The 21,181-nt window shown below is 47.2% G+C and overlaps 1 protein-coding gene and 1 long non-coding RNA gene across 11 annotated transcripts in view; one reads left to right on the top strand and one right to left on the bottom strand.

The window, feature by feature from the left end:
* TCF4 (transcription factor 4) overlaps nucleotides 1-674 on the bottom strand; it is a 69,456-nt gene extending 68,782 nt beyond the window's left edge. For 6 of the 10 annotated variants that reach the window (XM_085042896.1, XM_085042900.1, XM_085042899.1 and 3 more), the window contains exon 1: nucleotides 42-674. The gene's annotated coding sequence lies outside the window, so the exon portion shown is untranslated. The remainder of the gene's footprint in view (nucleotides 1-41) is intronic. The other 4 variants (XM_085042903.1, XM_085042908.1, XM_085042904.1 and 1 more) reach the window with 1 other exon arrangement.
* A 1,468-nt stretch (nucleotides 675-2,142) lies between these two features.
* LOC146425265 (uncharacterized) overlaps nucleotides 2,143-21,181 on the top strand; it is a 43,059-nt gene continuing 24,020 nt past the window's right edge. Inside the window, exon 1 of the long non-coding RNA XR_014846848.1 lies at nucleotides 2,143-2,469. This is a non-coding gene — a long non-coding RNA (uncharacterized LOC146425265). The remainder of the gene's footprint in view (nucleotides 2,470-21,181) is intronic.

Raw genomic sequence — 21,181 nt, 5'->3', positions numbered from 1 at the left:
CCCACAGACAAAGTTAGTCTAACAGCAAATCGGAACTTTACCTTAAATGGCCACAAATATGTTCACAATATTCCAAGGGGGGGGAAAAAAAAAGAAAAAAAAAAGGAACAAAAAGAATCAAAATAAAAAGAGAGGAATCTTCTGCCAAAGTGCTTTATTGTCTCACACGTGTGTGATTCCAAAAAGTAGGGAAAGTGTCAGTCCTGCTCCGGGTTATTCCACAGCTTTACAGGCACCCTACACCTGGCTTTGTTGGGATTTGGGGGCCAGCAAAAAATATATAAATTAGAAAAAAATATTTAAAAATTCAAAACCAAGGAGAAAAAAAAGGTAAAAAAGAAGGTCCGACAACTTTTGCCCTATTGTTTTTACAGACACATGGTGACGGGGCTCGCAGCGCCGCGGCTCTCGGGGACTTGCCCCCCTCCTTGTCCTTCCTTGCAAAAAAAAAAAAAAAAATCCCAAAAACCAAAATACCCAAATCGCAAAAAAAAAAACCAAAATCAGGCGACTCCCCCTTCGGGGGAGCGCGGGGCCGCCCGTTTCCCCAACTTGGTCCAAGTTTAGAGCGCCCGCCGCCTCCTCCGGCTCAGCAGCGCGGCCTCCCCCGCCGAGCCGCGGCCGATCGCATCCCGCCCGGGCAGCCGCATCGCCCGCCGCTCACATCCGGGCAATGCCCGCCGCCTTATAAGCGCCGCCGCCGCCGCTCGCAGACAATGACGAGGAGGAGGAGGAGGAGGAGGAGGAGGAGGAGGAGGAGGAGGAGGAGGGCGGGAGGGAGGGAGCGAGGGAGGAAGCGAGGTAGCGGGCGGGACGGCGCGGCGCGGCGCGGCGGGGCTCACAAGATGGAGGGACCCCGCCGCCTCTCACGGCCAGCTGCGCCCCTCACGTGTCCGGGCGCCAAGGCCGGGGCGATCCGTGCCCTCCGCGCCGCCAGGGGCTTTTGTCGGGAGGAGCTGCTGTCCCCTCAGCCGTGCTCATACCCCGTGAGGGGTTTCAGCACCCTCAGCAAGACCCGGGAGGGCTTTGAAACCCCTGAAAGGCTTAAAACCCCTCAGTGTCCCCATCAAACACTCTGAGAGGTTTCAGCACCCTCAGCAACACCTGCGAGGGCTTTCAGACCCCTGAATGGTTTTAAACCCCTCAGTGCCCCCAGCAAACCCTGTGAGGGGTTTCAGACACCTCGAACTCCTCAGCAGACCCTCGAAGCCTTTCAGGCCCCTCACACGACCCTCGAGGGTTTCAGACCCCTCAGCAAACCCGCTGAGAGCTTTCGCTCGCCCCCAAACCACCATCAGACGCCATGACCGCTTACAGCCGCCTCAGCGCTCACCTGAGCGCTTTCAGCTCCCGCACATTCTCCAAGAGTTTCGCGCTACTCACCCATGATCGGACGCTGTCAGGGGTCTCAGCCGCCACGGATCCTTGAAGGGCTCCCCGCGCAAACAACCCTCGGCCGATGCCGTTCCGGTTTCGTGCCTCCACGTGAGGGGCGCCGAGGACGCCGGGATTGCTTTGGCCCCGCCCTCAGAGGAACTTCGAAATTTCCCGCCTTCGATCAAGGCGCCGTGAGGGGCTTAGCCGTGATGGGCTTCACCTCCCTAAGGGGCTTCATCTCCCTCAGCCTTCACCAAACCCTCTGAGGGATTTCAGCCGCTCAGCCATCATTAGGCACCGTGAGGGACTTCAGCCGCCACAGATCTTCCAAGGGTTCCTCGCGCGCCCGACCCTCAGCCCATCCCATTCGGGTTTCACGCCTCGCTGCCCTGAGGGGCTCGCGCCTCACTGTCCTGAGGGGCTCGCGCCTCCATCCCGTGAGGGTCTCGCGCCTCGATGCCGTAAGGGTCTCGCGACTCCGTACCGTGAAGGGCTCGCGCCTCACTGCCCTGAGGGGCTCGCGACTCCGTACCGTGAGGGGCTCGCGCCTCACTGCCCTGAGGGGCTCGCGCCTCGCTGCCCTGAGGGGCTCGCGACTCCGTACCGTGAAGGGCTCGCGCCCCGTCCAGCCCTCGGCGGGCGCTGGGACAGCTTTGGCTCAGCCCTCAGAGGAGCCTCGAAGTTTCGCACCTTCGCTGTCGCTTCAGCTCCATCAGCCTTCAGCAAATCCTGTGAGTGATTGCAGCCTCCAGCAAACGCTGAGGGATTTCAGCCCCTCAGCCATGATCAAGAAGCTATGAGGGGCTTCAGCCCTCTCATCTCCCTCAGCCTTTAGCAAACCCTACGAGGGATTTCAGCCCCTCAGCCATGATCAAGAAGCTATGAGGGGCTTTGCCATGAGGGGCTTCAGACGCCTCAGCCTTCAGCAAACCCCGTGAGAGATTTCAGCCCCTCAGCCATGATCAAGATGCCGTGAGGGGCTTCATCTCCCTCAGCCTCCAACAAACCCTGTGAAGGATTTCAGCCCCTCAGCCACCATCAGACCCTCGAAGGCTGTCAGCTGCCTCAGCCCTTGGTATCCCGCTAAAAGAGGTATGTTTGAATTATTCCTTTTTAAATGTTTTTGGGGTGCTGAGCCCGCAATGGGGCCGGTGAGCAAGCACGTACTGGAAATGAAAATAAGGGAGAGAATGGGGGAAGGCAAAGGAGGGGGAATGATATAAAATCATGGAATGGTTTGGGCTGGAAGGGTCTGTCACTAGACCAGAATGCTCCAAGCTGCATCCAACCTAACCCGGAACATTTCCAGAGACTCTGCCTTCAAATTAATGAGGAATTCGGTTAATAACAGGCTGTGAGGTTTTATTTGTCAATTAAGTAGGAAAAGGCCTAACCCAAATGCCACCCTGGCCCCGGTATAATTCATTTTCCAATTTTAATCCCCTGGATTTTATTCTGTCCCCATATGTCCTGTTTTCAGCAAGCCACAGGAATTCCATGAGCAGTGGGGCCTTTGACCAACCTCAGAATTCACAGGAAGCATTTGGGGAACTGAACTGCTCCATGAGCAGAGGAACGGGTGGTAAAAGGACAGGAATTTGTCAAAAAGTCACATCTTGAGGTTTCTGAACTCCAAAAGGAATTTTTCCCACTGCCTATAGACTTTAATACCGGAATAGCAAAATACCAACCTCCCTTTTGTTCCCCGTTTGGGGCTGGGATTGTTTCCATTCCTAGAAAAATCCATCCAAATGGGGCTTGACATGAATCCATGAAAAAAGTAAGTATGCACATGGTCAGTGGATTTATGGTGTTGCAGATAAATTTGGGGAATTTTATTGGACTGCCCTTCCCTGGAGCTGTCCAGGGCCAGGTTGGATAGGGCTGAGAGCAGCCTGGTTTAGTGGAACTGGACAATCCTTAAAATCCCTTAAAATCCCAAACCATTCCACAATTCTATGATAATCGTGAAAATGAGTTGATTAATTTTATGAAGCTGGAATAGCTGATGCTAATTTCAGTACCAAGGATGTGTTTCATCCATTGCCTCAGAAATGCCTCAGGTTTCTGGGGAAAGGTAATCTTAGGGGTGGAAAAATATTCTTCTGTACTTGTGTGAATCGCGATTAAAATTTGGTTTGTTTTCCAATTCCCTAATGAAATCGGATGTTTGATTTCAATTAAAGTGAAATGTCACCATTTTCAGTTGTTCTAATGGATATGGAATACTGCGGTCCATTAGGGAGAAAACAGTGGATTTGGGAAAAGGCCAAGAGGTGCAGGGGATGTAAAGAGATTGTCCATGTATTTTCAATTTTTGTAATGGGCATATGTAGGTCGTTATGGAAATCCACGGGTTGTGATGACAGGAATACAGAAAACACAATCAGGCAATCTATTCTCAAGATTTCAGCAGGAATTGTTCGTATTTCCCGAAGTACCAGCATCTGGAAAAATGTTTGGATGGGGCTTGGAGTAACCTGGGCTAGTGGAAGATGTCTCTTAAAATGATGACAAAAAATTTGTTGTTGTTGTTCTTGTAAATTCTTTGCTATCATATTTTTATTTTTGCTGTTTGTTGTTGAGCCTGGATCCGGGAGATCCTTGGGTCGAGTCCCATGCGTTGCTTGTCCTCATAATTGAATTAAAAGCTGCTGTAAAAAAATACATGGGAATAAGAATAAGAGAGGGATGAAGAAGGAAATAATTGGGGGAATACATGGTGGCTGGATTAGTTATTGTCCCAATTAGCTGCCTGAATTAGCTCCTTGACAATGAACACAGAGGGAAGAATAAAGGGCTATCGGTGACAAGGCCAGTTTTTAGGGAAGCTGCTCCTCTAAGTGTATTATGATTGCAGTATAAAGAGCTGCAGGTCTCAGTTAAATGGATTTTGATTCTGCTAATTTTTCTAACAGTAGATTTGTTTCACTTCCATATTAATCTCCTTTTATTAAACCATAGAAATTCCAACCTTTGTTTTTCTGGGAACAGCCTAGGACATAATCTAACTTTACAAAAAAATTACATGTATTTATGCTTAGTAAAGAGATTGAGGGTTGGATTTAAATCCTGTGAACTGGATACACAATTATGTCATTTCCAGGTCTAGGAGAAGTTTCTTTGGAATGAACAGGAGGAAGGAAATTCTACTTGAACTAATTTTCATGGCAAACTGGTTTCAATGTTTTGGAGGGAAACAAATTCCTTTTTAAGGCGGAATTAGAAATTCAGTCAGCACGAGGTTTTCAAAGTAACTCTGCTGAAATAAAAAAAACCAACCATAGGACATAAACAGAGCTCCAAGACTGGCTGTTTCTGAGAGTAGCATATAATCCAAGGAAATAGGGGTGCTGGATCACTAGGGAAAACCTAATAATTCAAACCAATAATACTTTAGAAGCAGTCATATGGAATGCATGGAGGTCTCCCTGAAAGCTCCTGCTCACCAGCAGGGCCTTGCTCAGCTCCACTGATTATGTTGTCTGAGGAGAGGGAGCTGAAAAGGTTGCAAGAATTAGGATTTTTGCATCCAAAACCAGACAGAAATTTTAATTTCATCACCAGGAAGCATGAAGGAGGTGAGGGGTGAGGGGAGGAAGAGGAGTGAGGCAGGCCGGGGAAAATAAAGTCATTTTTCCTGCGTGGAGAAATGTAATCTGCTGGAGGAGGGATTTGGTCTCCTCCTGAAACCCCAACCCAGCCTCATTTGAATTTGCCAAGCACCTGTGAAACAATGCAGCTGCAAGGCCCTGGGAAAACAATGGAACTGTGACAGTTCATTAATATAAGGCAGCCCCGAGATTTATTTGGGAAAGGCATCGATACAGAACTCCACTGGAGGACACAGTGGCATTCCCGAGGTATGCCAGGAAGCAGCTAGCTAGGATTGTGGACGTGTGTACATCATCTAAAGCCCAGTTTGGGAACTGGGACAATTTATTGGGTCTGTCAGACAGCAAAACAAATGGAGGAGGAGTGGTTGCTTCAGCATTTCCTTCCCTTATTTTTTATTCCACATTTGCTTGATGGGTTGGGATTTTTCCTTGTTTTCTATTTTTTTTGTACTTTGCTCTGGCTATTTTTTCCCAGTGTAGTGAGAGTTTGGAAAGTGCAGGCGGCATTTCAAACTGTGATCTGCACAGATGGGATTGAAGGAACATTCTCCAGGCGAAAATTGTTCTCGGAGACATTTGGATGGAGCTAGGATTTGTCTCTGTGCGAGGTGGAACATCCTGATTTCCAAGCAGAGGGTGCTCGGGCAGCACAGCAGTGGTGGTGGTGACACCAGGGGACACAGATCCAGCCATGGATCTGACCTGTTCTCCATGGCAGAGAATAGTGGGAGGCACAATAATCCAAGGGAGGAGTTGTCCCGTGGAAAAACACTGCTGAGGTGGTTTGGTGGTGTTGTGTCCTTACAAACCTCGCTGCTTTTAATGAGTTTGAGGTGTATGTGTAGCCTGGAGCTTGATGAAGAGTTTCTGTCACCGCAGCCAGCAGTTACAAATGACAGGGTGGGCAGGGTTGGGCTGGGGAAATCCAAAACAATTTGCTTTGCATAGCTTAGCAGCTCCTAAAGAGATCCCACATTCCTCCAGGAGAGATTTCCAGGGTGCAGTGTCAGAGAGAGGCTTTGCTTTTTGATTTTCCCCACTTCCCTCCTCCCACTCTTCGTTTCCAAAATCGAATTTCCTGATTTCCAGATGCAACCGCAATATAACGTGGAAATAAAAGCAGGCAGTTAAATTGTCGGAGCCCATAATCCCTCCCGAAGAAAAAGGGGTGGATCATCCAACTCCATTTTCCTGCTTATGGGTCCCTGTTGCTATACTAGTGGTAAATACACGAGGAACTCAGCTCATCAAATTTTTAAGCACAGGATGCACAAAGGAAGCTCCAGAGTGTCTGGAAAAGCTCATGGCATCGGTCAAAGGCAGCTCTTGGGGCTGAGGCATTGCCAGTTCCCCACTCATCATTGCTTCCCTTCCATCTCTGCGTTCCTTTTGTTCTCTAAACCCTAAATTTCCATGGTTTAATTTTCCTTCTCTCCTGGAATGGCTTTGCAAATGCTTGGCCTTAAGTAATAGTCAGTAAAGGCAAATTATCTTAAATCAAGCAAGGGTTATCTAATTTAGAAAATAGGAAATAGAGAGAAAATCAAACTAAATGAAATGCAAACAGGATAATTCATATCTAATCCATGGGCTCGCTCAACAGGAGGAGTCTTTCAGTTGTGCTCAGTTGAGCAGCTGCTCTTAGCACAAATTCCAGCTCTTTGAGCCCAAACCAACAGCCTCTTCAGGCCCTGCACTCCCAAAATCTTAAGGAAATGGGATTTTTCATGCCCATTTTTGCTTTCATTGCAGCACCTGCAGCTGAACTGCTCCTTTCTCAACCTCCCTCACCGCTTTTATTTCCACACACCCACTTAGCTGTACTTTTCCTACCACATCTAGATAAGACAGTCCATAGAATCCCACACTGGCTTGGGTTGGGAGTGACTCTAAAGATCATCTGCACTACCTCAGGTTGCTCCAACTTGGCCTTGGACACTTCCAGGGATCCAGGAGCAGCCACAGCTTCTCTGGGAATCTGTACCAGGGCCTCCCCACCCTCCCAGGGAAGAATTTCTTCCCAAAATCCCATCCAAACCTCCCTTTCAGTTCTCTTCCCTGCCTTTTTATTAACATGCAACGCACTGCCGTCCCCCCAGATTAATGAAGCTTATTACAGGATCCTACTAGAAAAGCTTTCCAACTTCCTTCCAATTAACACACGGTGCTTCAGAGGAATCCTTGGAATACAGGGAGGTGTTTGGCAATTGCACAGCACCTTTTTTTCAGGCAACTTCACTTAAGATGTCCTTGTTAGATGAAAGACTCCTCAGACACTGATTACCCCCTCCGGGCAGGTTCTTCATTGTTCTCCACACGCAGGAGTTGTTTGATATGTTTTATTTAGGTTAGAGCTTAGAAGGATCATCTTGGTTTATTATGGAATCATGGAATCCCAGAATGGTTTGGGTTGGAAGGGACCTCAAAGCTCATCTCATTCCACTGCAATCCCTTTCAACCCAAACCATTCCGGGATTTGTTCTGGGATTCCATAACCAGATTTTTGGTCTCATTTCCATCCCAGTGATTCCCAGGTCACACTTTGTACCTGATGGTGAAATGAGGGCTATGCTTTCCACAGATGGAAACACCTGATCTCCATCCCTGAGCTCCTCACTGCAAGGTGGAGCTAGAACGGATCCAATCCAGGATTTTTGCCCCTTCTCCCAATTTCCTTTTCCAGTGAAACACTAGCAATGAGAATCTTTCAAGGTTAGCAACACAATTTGGGCAAAGGAGGTTTTGTTCCACTGCGGCAAATGAGAAGAAGGAATATCAGCAGGTCTCATCTTTCTTCCGGTGTGTTGGGAATTATTTTGCTGTGGAGTTTGGAAGAAGCAGGATTGGGGTTGTGCTTGGTATTTAAAGCAAACAAACCTATGTATTAAATGAGACTGTGGAATGGGGCACGAAAGTAAAACCGAGAGCGTTAAATTACAGATAAAGGGGGAAGAGTCCAAATTTTCCCAAATGTTCTCATTTTCCATTTTTTCCCTAACGACCGTTGTTATATTTTGATGTGGTTAATAATACAGCAGAGGTTAAATGAAACATGAAAAAGGGCTGTACATTAAAATTGAGATAACTCTTCCTTCAGTGAAGTGGAACCCAGCAGATGTAGCTGCACACTGTAATTGCTGCCTGTTTCCTGTCACTCTGATTAAGTTGCATTGTCCCTGCTCCAAGTGTAGGAATCAGTGGCTTCCCATAGGGCACAGCATGGGACAACTGGCTTCGGCAGGCAAATGACTCTGTGCACCTCCTGCTTGTCCTGGTAATGGTATAGACATACAATATACATTGATGACTCCTAAAATTAATAGGCTGTGCAGTGGGAGAGGCTCCGGGGCTTCCATGGGAGAGGCACTCCAGTCAAGGGTCAGGATTTTGGGAACACTTCAACTCCCCAGTTCAGGAGGCCACATAAGCCCAGTGTTAATTCTGCTTCTCAGGAGTTGCTCTGCACCTTCTAGTGGTGTTCTGCTCCTTGTTCCAAAGCCGTGGGATCCCAGGATCATGGAATCAGGGAACTGAAGTACTATCCAGTTGCCCCTCTTTGTTGAGCCACCTTCCACCAGACCAGGTTGCTTCTAGTCCTTCATATCCAACCTGGCCCGGAGCATTTCTAGGGCTGGGAAATCCACAACCTCTCTGTGCAGCAAGTCTTGCATTGCTCACTCTGTTCTCAATTATCCACGTTTTCCTTTTGGGAACAACTCCCTTCTTATGGGATTAAACTATGTGGTAAAATCCAGGATTCCCAACTGCCAGGAGTTGCAGGAGATCCACTGAATCCAGTGGGGTTGCTCTGATTTCTAGCAGCTGTTGGACTTGTCAGAGAGGTCCGGAAAGTGCTTTCTCCATGTGATTTTCCTCTTTCAGCAGAGCCTTGCCCTACTTTTGTTCTGGAGTCATTCCACTGCTGTCATTGCGCTGTGACATCAGTGCAAAGCAAGGCAGGCTCTGCTTGCAGAACCCCCACAAAGGTGACACCCAGAATCGTGGAATCATGGAATTATTTAGGCTGGAAAAGCCCTCTGATATCATTGAGTCCAACCATTCCCCAGCACTGACCCATATCCTCAAGGGCCACATCCACACAGCTTTAAAATCCCCTTTTGGCTGCTTAATTCCCAGTTGGAGCTGGGGCCTTGTTTTCTAAAAATGGAAATTAATATTAAAAGTCATTCCTTAACACATGTTTATTTTCTAATTTATAGAATGTACCTATTACACTCTCCAGACACATGTGCTTGATTATAATGATTATCATATGTATTTTCCAAGGCACTCATCACCATAATATCAAATGTCATTAGAGAAATTAGGGAAGAGCAGCAGCATTCCTCCTAAGGAAAAGCCAGTTTCCTCCTTTCCCACCACAGCAGTGAGAGCGCAGAAGCTCAGCTGATTTTCTGCCACTTTTGTTTCAGTGCCGCACAAAACAACCAAAACCCCAGGGAAACGTGCACCTGAAGCCAAAAATTCCATGTAAAAATGTTCTGGAACTGTGCAGGGAAGCAGAAACACAAGGACAAGCAGATCCTGAGCTGTTTTAGGGTCACAAACCCTGACTTGAATCCTGCTTGCTGCACTTTTTTCCTAATAGAAAGATTTTCTCATTAGAAAATTCCGATTTCTGGAGCAAAATCCTACTTCAGGCCTCAGAAGGAGATAAGTGAGGTGCCAAGGGATTTACATGATGTCTTCCCAGAGGTGGAAGATGGGGATCTGGATTGGTTTAGGAGAGCCCAGGGGGTTTTATTTCAATATTTACTTATTTAAGCTCCAACAGAGGAGGGAAACAGCTGGAGATGACACAGCCATCCCAGTATTCCAGAGCTGGCTGGTTTGTCTGGAAAACATGTGTTGGATTTCCAGCTTGTGTGTGTCCAAGAGCAGGAAGAGAGGCCCTGACACCTCCAATCTCTTTATGCCTAATTAATTCAAAATAAGCATTGCCTGGTTTGTTCTTCTGGAATGGCATCCCACATCCCAAGGTTTTCAAGGAGTTCCCTAGGGATTTAAGGTCTTGGCTTTGGCCACTGCTCAGCAGAAGAGTCCCTGAAATGCAGTCTGTGTCGTGGGGGTGAAGCAGCAGCAGGGATCTGCCTTTGGATTGCTGACTCCGACTAAATCCTTGGGTTTTTTTCTTCCTTTGCGTCATTTCTGTGATTATTTTTGTGCTTCATATGCTCAAAAATCCCTGAGGAATAAGAAAAAAATCTCTTTTTTTTTAATATATTTTTGCTTTGCGAGTCACTTTGTAAAGAAACACTTTGGCATCTTCAGATGGTTTGAAACCCACCTGTTCCCTGGGAGGAAAGGTGGGAACTTGAAGGGAAATGAAATATATTGGCCCCACACTTGGGATAGAGGGATTTCAAGCAGGATTTTCAGTCTACAAGCAAAGATTTCTTTTGCTTGTAGCAACAGAACTGGGAGAACAGAGTGTTCCTCCTGCTCTGGCAGGGATTCCTCTCTGCCTCCGTGCATCCCGGTCATGCCAGCAGCGCTCCAGGGAAGGACTTACCTTGGAAAAGAAGGACCAAACTAGGGGGGAAAGGAACTTGTGGGGCTCTGCATCCCACTTGGGAGGACACTTGAGCACTTCTAAGGTCACTTGGATAATCTAATCCTACTCAGGATGATATCTAGCTCCAGCAGGAACTCTTGGAAGGCTTTAAACAACATCCATCTTCATTATTTCCCACCCTCGTGTCGCTATGATTGATTCCTGCTAAATTTGGTTTAATTGCTCAGAAGGTCTTAAGGAATGACATTTGGAGAGAGCCAAATGGGATGTCTGAGCTCCCCCTGCTGCTCTGCCGCACGCAGCCACCCAGCACCCGCGCTCGGGGCCGGGAGACTCCGGGAGAAGCACCGGGGAACAACCGGGAGGGGTTCGGCTGATCGCTAGGAGGTGTCATGGACACCGGGAAGCTTCCCAAATCCCACGGCTTTCGGGTTCAACTTGGTGTGCACACATGAACTAAAAGTTGGAAATGCTCCTGGCCCCACTTTTGTGGCTTCCTGTCCTCAGAACTGTGATCAGCTCTCCCTGCTGATGAAATTCAGCACTTCCTCAGGGCAGGAATCATGGAATCCCAGAATGCTTTGGGTTGGAAGGGACCTTAAAGCTTATCTCATTCCAGGGTGCACCTTCCACTATCCCAGGGTGCTCCAAGCCCCATCCAACCTGGCCTTGGACTCTTCCAGGGATGGAACAGCCACAACTTCTCTGGGAAATCCATTCCAGGGCCTCACTGCCCTCCCAGGGAAGAATTCCCTCCCAATATCCCATCCAACCCGGATGGAAGTGAGGGGAGAGGGAAGGGAAAGCTGGAAGTAAATCCATCTTTGTGCCCAAAAGATCAATAAACAGGGAGAAAACCCCATCAGCCAGAGGATGGTGGAGCAAATCTGACATTAACTACTCATTATTTACACACTGCCATTGCCACGAGCTGATGCGTGGCCACAAAAGCTGTGGCAAGATCCCCATTTCCAAGCAGAGTTTTAATTATTTGTAAAAAGCTTTCAATTGTTCACCAGATAATGTCATGGATTGGTCCTCCCAGTGTGAAGTGCAACCGTCCAGAACCCCCACAGTATTATAAATAGGCTTCGGAGCCGGGATTGATTGATGTTTGGCATAAAATCTATTCCTCGGAGCATGTGTATTCCTTCTGTTCACCAGTTTCATACAAATATACTCGGGCTGATTTTTTATTCAAATCTCCAATTTATGTCGGGTTTTGACTGTTAAATATTTAAAGGCTTTTTTTGTCTTTTTCTTTTCCGCGCGAGGTAAGGAAATCTTGCACCGAACACAAACAAGACTCGGAGATTTAGCACATTCCTGGGGGGGAAAGAAAAGCTTTATTAATTATATTGAGACTCAAATAATAGTCTTCCTTGACACTAATGTTCCATCAGTTCCAACCACAAAGATCCTATGGGATAGCTTTAGAGCCTTTATCAGGATTGAGATTACAGCATTTATGGCTCCGCAGAAGAAGGAATTTAATGAACAGCACTCGGAGTTTGAAGAGAGGGTCGGAGGGATAAAAACTACAACAGCCAGGAGTTATTCCAGAGGAGTGCCCGGCACTCCAGAAGGAAACATCAAATAAAACCCAGTCTAGTGCACTTTTTCAAGAATCTCCATAAATATTCCAGATTCCTCAGCTGGAGGATTCGTCCTTGTTCCACCTTGGCTGCCTCTGACAGCCACGATCTCTGAGGAGTCATGTCTTTGGCACATCTCTCTTCCCAAGTCTTATTTAAGTTTTCACTTATCAAATCAATACTAGGAAATAACTTTATCGCCGAATTTTTCTGACATTGGGACTTTAATTCCATCCGCCTTTTTTTCCCCCGTGGATTTCACTCTCCTCACCCTGGTGGCTATGATTAATTCATTTATTCATGCCTTTGGAAGAGTGGGAGTCAGGAGGCCAGACCCAATTATGTCTTATTTATTATTTTGTGTATTAGAGTAAAATCTGGAGGCGTGGCTGAAACAATGGATGTATTCTCAGAATCCCAGATTCAACTGGAAGGAGGTTGGAAAAGACCTCCACTATATCCCTTCCAGTCCTTCACCACCCTTTCTAGGCAGAAATTCTTCTTGTCATTGGAAATTCTAATTCCTGGTAAAAACCCCATGGCTCACCTGTTGCTCACTCACCCAAATGGCCCTAAATTGATTTGGGGGTGCTTGTGGGGTTGGTGAGGGAAGGGAATAAAGAGATCACAGGCAGGAATGTTAGGGAGGTAATTAGGCTGCAGTATCTCAAAGGCTGGCCTAAAACCGCCTTTAGCATTCAGCTAATTCACCTGTATTTTAGGAGTGCTGAGAATTCCAGCAGAGCTGGAAGATGTTCCCTTTTGATGGATATCAGAGCTCCAACAGGTTTCTGCCTTCCAGTTTGTTACCCTGGCCTTATTTAGTGCCCCAATCAGTGAGAGAATTTAATTGTACCTGTGGTGATTTCTCAAGATGAGTTTCTCTCCAGGTGTGAAACCTGCACAAGGTCAGGAACCAAAACCAGGGGAAAAGGGATGTTCCAACACTCAGTGGAAGCTTAAACTAGGAATTAATTTATCTCTGGTAGAAATTGACAAAGCTCAGCTCCTGATGCCTCAGCCTTTATAGTCACATCTGTTAGTTCAGAGCATTTATTGGAGGAGCCTTGACAAAGACAAAAACAGATGATGGAAATCTCATCTGTCAAAACTGTTATTAAAGCTGGGAACAGTGTGAGGTTTGGTTTCAATTGAAAGCATCATTTATATTTTATCCAACATTTTCCAAACAATAACACTGGGGAAGGATTTTGAGGGGACCTGGAGAGCCCTCAGTGGAGCACAGCTCGTTACAATGCTTTGCTTAATTGGGATGCTTCCTGGCACCTCTGTGGGAGGGAAAGGAGCTGGTGGGACCGGAGAGATCCTTTCCAACACAAATTTATTGGGGATTCTGTAATTCTTCATCTTCAAAAACTCTGGGAAAAGAAGAAAATCCCAGCTTTTTTCCTCCTCAAACTACTGGAATTTGAGCTGCAGAGTAGAATTTCCTTTACCAGCCAATCTGGGCCAAGCCACTAGTTGGAATTCCTGTTGTTTGATGTTTCTTAGGCAGAAGAGATCCCACTGACATCCCAAATCCCACCTTTCCTGCAGGGTTCCTAAGCGGTGTTGAAATGAGTCAGAACAAGGTTCACAGAAAAACTTTTACATGGCAGAAAATGAAGCAGAGCCCATTTCCAAACCCAGCAATTGACTCCGTGGAGCATCAGAATCCCTGGGCTGCCATTCCAACCATTGATGGCTGAATTAAACTAATGATGGGAAGATCTCTGAGGAGTCAGGCTGGCAAGTGGGAATGGTGTTTTCCAAAACATTCAGCATTAACCGAACTCTGCTCCATTAAAGTAAAACCCTGGCTGAGTTCAGTGGGAGCAGAACTGCAGGAAGAGCTGAGATTCCCTGTGAGGAATCCCCAAGTGTTGTGCTCTGTGCTCCAATATAGGAGCTCCAAGCCCCCATATATTAAAAAAAACCCAAAAAAACCCAGGGATTCAGCTGATCCTGTGGAGTTTCCTTGTTGTGTTTTCCTTTAATTAGACGTGGCCTTCCACTGGAATCTTTTATCTAATCCTATTCCAAACTTGGGAATTTATATTCGGAATACTTCTAGATCCCAAGGTGGAATGAAATGATCCTTCAGATCCCTTCCCACCCAAACCACAGTGGGATTCTGGAATTTTCCAAGGGCGTGGTGCCTCTGCAAGCAGCTCAGAGGACTTGCACTGCCCTGTTTCCCCTGGGTTTGTAGGATCATTCCCACATTCCCTTTCCTCAGCTCCCTCCTTGACCTGCTCGCAGTGCCTGAGGCAATTCCCTTGGCTCTGGAATTGCCGCAGTCTCGGAATGCCAGATAACCTGGCTGCCTGCCGGCTCTGTCTAGAGCTCCTGAGGGAGACAGGACTTTCCCTGGGAGCCACGGGCAGGAAAAGCATCTTTGCTGCTCTGCTACTTCCCGCATCCTATGGGAAGATGTGCTCAGATCCCTATTTCTGGAAGCAGGCTATCAGATGCCACAGAACATCCCTGCCTGCTAGGCACTACCTTGCCTTCCTTATCCGTAAATCCCATCCAACTTACTTTGGATTTCTCGGGCTGGGCTTTGGCTGCCTCCTACTCATGCCTTTCTATCCTTAGCAGGATTCGCAGGCTTTCAGCTCGCTCACACTTCTCGCTCTCTAATCTTAGCGCCGCTGCCAACTTTAGAGAGGCTCGGAGCTCCAGGGTCTCTCACTTGTGTGCAGGCTCTTTCTGGGACACAGCCAAGTAGGTGAAAAACTCGGCAAGGGGGAAGGAAGGGGAGAGCTGGGGCTGCTCTCAGATGTTGCAGGCTGGAGCGAAACCTGCCTCGGGAGTCATTTTTTTGGTGCTTTCCTGAGATGTTCCAAAGAGTTTGGTCAGGAGGAGGTGGCAACTCCTGCCCCAGTGACTCTGGAACACCTGGAAATTCCGTTCCTCATTCTCTGGGAATTTTCAGTTTACATTTGATGAAGATCCACTTGAGCACATTTCCTGTGTTCCGTGCAGCCAGCTTGGCTGATTCCATAAGCCACAAGCTGCTCCTCTGTCAAGTGTCTCCTGCTTTGTCTCTGTTTGTTCCCAAGGGTGTCTGGAGAGGTTGGATCAACTTTCCGGAGTGAAACAGCTTCCTCCTCAAATAAAGCCTTCCGAGGTGGCTGCTCTTCCTTCCACATGTTCCCCACAGACCCACTGAGGGGGAAACCATGACTCCATTTCTGTTGCCCAGAAATCCATGAGTTTATTTTGGGATGCATATCTTCCCAGAGGATGGAGGTTCAGGGAAAACACTCTTCTGCCGACTGCAGAGGCAGAAAAGGTTTGGCTTTTCCAGCAGTTAAGATCCCAAGCAGTGGTCAGGCCTGGAACAGGTGGAATTTCTACTCTAGGCTTTTTTTAAAATATCCACGTTTTTAAGCATTGAAATGCTAAAAGATAGGATGATCCATTGGAATGGAAGCTCTGCTCCCTACTGAAAATCAGAATGACTGATACAGAATGACTGGAGACACCAAGCAGTCACAGGGAGCAGTGGATAGTATTTTATGTTCATATTCCAAAGGATAAATCCCAGCAAACACCAGACCCAGAAATCAAATATTTCATTGTTCATCTTTCCATCTCAATAAAAGGTGGGAAACTCCTGTGAAAATAATAACAAATTAACTTTGCTCTGTTTATTTAGGAGCTCAACTGCTCCTAACTCCACAGCCTGGGAGGAAATGCCTCGTTCAGCCTCATTTTTGGTGCATTTGACTCATGAAAACTCCATCTAACCATGTTTTTGGAATAAAAAAATCCCCCTGGAATATTTATTAATGTGAAATGTGCAGCTCCACGTTTGCTGAAAGAGCCATTGTGAACTTGGGTTTGCAGAACAGTCCAAGCTCTGCAAGTGGAATATTTGCCGGGATTTGGCAAGGAGGAATATTGTAAAAAATTCAAGGAGTGGAATTTGATTCCCCATTTCCCTGGGCTCAGTGGCACATGGCCCTTCTGGGGTTGTTTTCTTTGGGTTGGCTGCCTTTATTATGTAATGGGGTTTTTTCTAATTAAGCACCAAGGCCAAGGCGGAATGAAGTGGAGAGGAAGTTGGGGTAATGGAAAAGAAGGAGCCCTGAGTTACATCATTCCATTTCTCCCAACAAACTCAGCTCTGATGAGGGAAGAGAGGGGGAAGCCAGAATCATCAAATCATGGAATGGTTTGGGTTGGAAAGGATCTTAAAGCTCATCCCACACCTTCCACTATCCCAGGATGCTCCAAGCCCCTTCCAAACTCACCTTTGACACTTCCACAGCTGCTCGGGGAACCTTTTGTTATTGTTTGTTAGGCACATCCATTCCATAATTACTTGGCAAATAGGATCATTATATCTGGAGTTACGGAGCACTTCAAACATTAATTGCCACCTAACTTGCAGATTTCAGCTCTGATACACAAACTTAATCATCACTCATTAAGTATTAAAGAAGAGAGCACTGCAAATATATTAAATTACTGCAGATCACTGATTAAGCCCCAATCCTTGGGAATTCCTAAAAGCCTCCTGAGGCACTGCTATTCACTTCCAAATGACCACAGGGAATTTAGGCCTCGAACACAACTGAATGGAATCATGGAATCCCTGAACAATTTGGGTTTAAGAGGTTTAAATCTCGTCCCATTCCACTCCCTGCCATATCCCAGGTTGCTCCAAGGCCTTCTCCAGCCATGCCACTGGAACCATCCCAGTTCCTGAGTGCTGCTGCCAGTTTGGCTGAGTCCTGCCTCAAAAACAAACCGGAATCTTCCTTTTTCCACACAAACTTCACAAGACTTTTCCCTCCTGCCTCTCTCTCGGCTGTACTCCGCTGCTAACTTTTCCATCCTCAAGGCAACCCAGTGCCACAGAGCAGCTTTCCCCGCCGGAGGAAATGCCAAAGAGGGAGAGGAGGTGACACCCACAGGCCACTGCCAGCAGCACTTGGCATCAGGGGCCTGCAGCTGCCAATGCTTCCCTCGGAGTGGCCACAAGGAGTGAAGGGCGTGCGGTGCACAATCAATGCCGCAATCAGAGGCCACGCCAGCTGCTCGCTCCGCTCCGCTCCCAGCCCGCTGCCAAAGGCACAAAAAGGAGGCAAACGGCCCCAAAACGGGGCCAGGGGGGCTCAGGGCCCTTTGCCACCCCTTCCAGCTCCTGTCAGCCTCGGCGAGTTGCCGCTGCCGCTTTTAAAAGTCCGCCCGGTGCCAGGAAAAAAGCCGGGCTGGCTGGCAGCGTGGGCACTGCGGCAGCGGCTCGGAGCAGAAGGTCTCTTCCAACCCTGTGATTCTGGGAGGGTTATGGAGTGCAGATGTCAAGATGAATTCCTCCCTGCTTTTCACAGGCAGAGAATGCCTGGTGACCCTCGGAATGTGTCAAAATCAGGGGAAATTTCCCATTTTGGGTTTCTTGGGTAGATGGTTCTCCATAATTCTTTCTGGGGAATGTGTTTTGGAATGGGCAAACGGGGAAATGAAAGGATCAGCCACCTCCCTTGATGCTCTGCAATCACCTTCCCAAAATTTCTGCCTAAAAAATCATCAGAGAGGACTTGGAGAGGTCCCCAAATCCACCCTCATTCCCAGCTCCATGTTGGTTCATATCCAAGCCCTATTGCAACACATGGACAATGAGCATCATTTCATGGAGAGCTTCATTATGGGCAGCAGAGCTGATTGTTTCCTGCTTTCATCTCCAATATTTAGAGGAAATTCCAGGATTCAACCTGATTTTCCACTCTTTTTCAAGCTGGCCTTGAACACTTCCAGGGCTGGGGCATCCACAGCTTCTCTGGGCACCCTGGGCCAGTGCCTCAGAAATCTTTGTGTTTTGGGAAGAAAACTTCCCTGTTTTCTTCCTAAAAATGCTCCCACAGACTCCTCTAGCAGCTGATTCCTTCAGAATAAGTAACTCCAGGTGCTCCAGCGGATGCTTTGGACAAGGCTGCCTTGTGGCTGCTCTGTTCAGACATTTCCAGCTTTGACAAACAGCCCAAACTCCACAGATTTTACGTTCTCCCCCTTTTCCATTCCCAGTGTTGCTTTTAACGGGCAAATATTCCATGAAAAACAACCTCCAACCACGTGCCGTCCTCCACCTCCATCCCACTCTTCTTTTTTATGGCATTGACTCCATTTGCTCCAAAGCCAGAGCAGGGAGAGAGGACGATTCCCACCTGTCCAAGTGTTTCTGTCGCTTTTCCAGGGAGTTTAGAGCAGCCTGGCTGCCTGCAGAGCTGCCGTGCAGATGGCTGGATCCCTGCAAATGCCTGGTTTTATCCCTCTTTCCAGTTCCCAGGTCATGGAAAACCCCCGGTGTGGTGGCTGTTTGAGGGGGGAAAATAGCATCATAAGGAGCTGATTGTTCTCAGGATCATGGAATAGCTGGAGTTTGGAGGAATCATCCAAGGTTTTTCCTACAGTAACCTATCCTTGTTGTAGTGAGGATCAGGCTATTCCCACAGGGAGAAAACAGCCTCGAGTTGCAGCATGGGGGTTTACGTTGGATATTAGGTTGAATATTAGGGAAAATTTGTTCATGGAAAGCAACAATTTTTACTCTTCCCCCCACCCCACTTTGCCACATGAAGTCAGGAATGATGGCTGGAATTTGGGATGGGGATTTTTGGGGAGAAAGCTGCAGTGCAGTGCTGCAGAGCCTTTTCCATCCCTCCTGCTGCAGCCACCTGTTAGTGCTGCGCTGAAGGGCACAGGAAAACTTTGGGAGCTGAGGAACCAAACCTCCCATCATCCCAAATATTCGGCACCACAGGCAGCTCTGGCTGCTCATCCAAGAGATGTTCTGCCAGCCCGAGCCCATTCCATAAACCACAGCAGCTCCTGAATATTTCATGGAGCAGCACAATCCGTAGTCCTACATCCTCCATGGCTCCTTCCTGGAGCTTCTCCTCTCCTCCCAATGCTGCTTTTCATTTGCCAGCCATGATTATCCCTCTTTTTGGTGAGGAGCAGAGCTGGAAAACCCAACCCAGTGCTTGGCTTTATGAGCAGCCTCGGCTCCGAGTATCCTAATTAATCTGTGGTCCCTCTCCTGGCTGTTTCTGCAGGAACAGAGCAAAAATCATTTTGGGTTATGGAGCAAGACTGCCTGGGGGAGGAGGATTTTTATTGGGTTTCTCTCTGTTGGGGATCATTTCAATAAAAGAGAGATGCTGAGGGGATGTTGGGATGGGTTTGGGGTGCTTTTTTTTGGGGTGCTCAGAGCCCTCAGAAGGAGCTGCCAGGTATGTCCCACCCCATGGCATCTCCAGGGACGTGGGATTTGCATCCCAGAGCATCGCAAGCTCTCCACCTCCTCTCCTCACCTGCCATTTCCCACTTCCTTTGCCTTCTGCATGTCTTGGAGAGCTTTTCCATGGGATCAACACTTCCTTCCCATTCCCATTTCTCAGATGGTTCCCAAAAACCCCCAAGGAAGTTTCTCAGCACTGGGATTAGAGAGATCCAGTTTGGATCTGCAAACTGGATACCCTGAGGCTCCCACCGGGCCTTCTCCCAGCTCATGACTTGGATTAGTTGATCTTTACTAATATTTGCAGTAGGAACAGCATTTTAGTGAGATTAACAAACTTATTGGCAGCTTTGGAGTTTGTAAATGAAGGGAAAGGCTTGGGAAAAGGGAAATGTAGTTGGGAGAATTTATCCTCTTCATTAAAAGCCACTAAGACCTTCATCTCTGGTATTTAATGTACCAAATTCAATATTCTCAACAGAGTTTGCATATAAAAAAATAGCAATATCATCTTTTGAAAGAAGGGAGGGAAGGAGGGAGGAGGGAAAGTCTGAACTAAGCCACACACATTAATAGCTTCCCAACCTCTGGGAAATATTTGCCAGGGCAAAACAAACTCCTTGCAAGAGCAGAAGGATTTTCTCCCCATGTAAGTTGTGTTTTCCTTCTACATCAAATCACAGAATGATTTGGGTTGGAAGAGACCATAAAGATCATCTCATTCCAACACCTCAATCTGAATTCCCTGAGAAGGAAAAATTAAGAATCCTTGCTGTCCTTAGCTGAGAGTTTTGAAAACCCAGGGACTATAAATGAAAAAAAAGCCTGAATAATAAAACCCACAGCACCTCAAATTGAATTAAGTCGAGTGGGTCAATACATTTCTGCTTCTGGAAACGAAGGAGGAAGGAGGAAAAAGAGGATTGTGGGACTGTTATGTCACACATTGAAAAGTTTGAAAATGCCCACTAAATAGAAATACATCCTTTATTTCTTGAGAGTTCAGATCTGAACAGAATGCCAAGACCTAACCAGCTTTCCAGCCATTCCAAGGCAAACAATTCTGGGATCCAATCCCTTTCTCCTGGAGGCCCTCAGGGATTTCGGGGTGCTCTGGAAGAAGGGGTGGCTGGAAGCCACTAAGCATGCTAAACAAGATATACACAACATGTCAAACCTCGGCTGAGCGCATCTCAGCCAATCACTCCCAAATAAATTAACCATGGCACTGCCTAATAGGATCCACCTGCTTTCTTCCAGCCCCTACCTGAACCCCCCTTTGATTAAATGTCAAAAGCCTGCCTTGTGCCTGCAGATTGCACTGAAGGCGGATAACAGAAAGGTTCCTCCTGTGACTCCATAAAACTGAAATAAATTCCACTGGCATCTTGTAAATTTTTATTTTCTACAATGACTGCAGGCCCCATCTGCGACCCAGCTGTTATTAGAAGGGAAAGCGTTGGCCCTTCTGCATTACAAAACAGCATAGAACAGTAATTGCCAGTGGAAGAGATTAAGTGTAGACACTAAAAATGTTTACTCGCAATGAATATGCATAACGATGGGTAGGAAACAGCCCTGGAAGATTAAAAAGAGAGAAGGGTTTGTTTACAAGGCTGGGGAAAAAAAAAAAAAAAGAGGGGAATGTCAGTTGGCCCCAAGCCTGAAATAGGAACGAAAAACCTTTGGGCAAGGCATTAGGGAGAAAAACAGATGGTTTGTGAACCTTTTATTAGATAGAAAAATCATTAATCAAGCCCAGGCTGGAAATGGCAGGGTTTTGGGTAGTTCAGAGCCGAGTTTA

Source organism: Lichenostomus cassidix, chromosome Z (genome assembly GCF_008360975.1).
Source record: "Lichenostomus cassidix isolate B80296 chromosome Z, HeHo_3.0, whole genome shotgun sequence".
Lineage (NCBI taxonomy): Eukaryota > Metazoa > Chordata > Aves > Passeriformes > Meliphagidae > Lichenostomus > Lichenostomus cassidix.
This window is presented reverse-complemented; position numbering and strand designations above follow the sequence as displayed.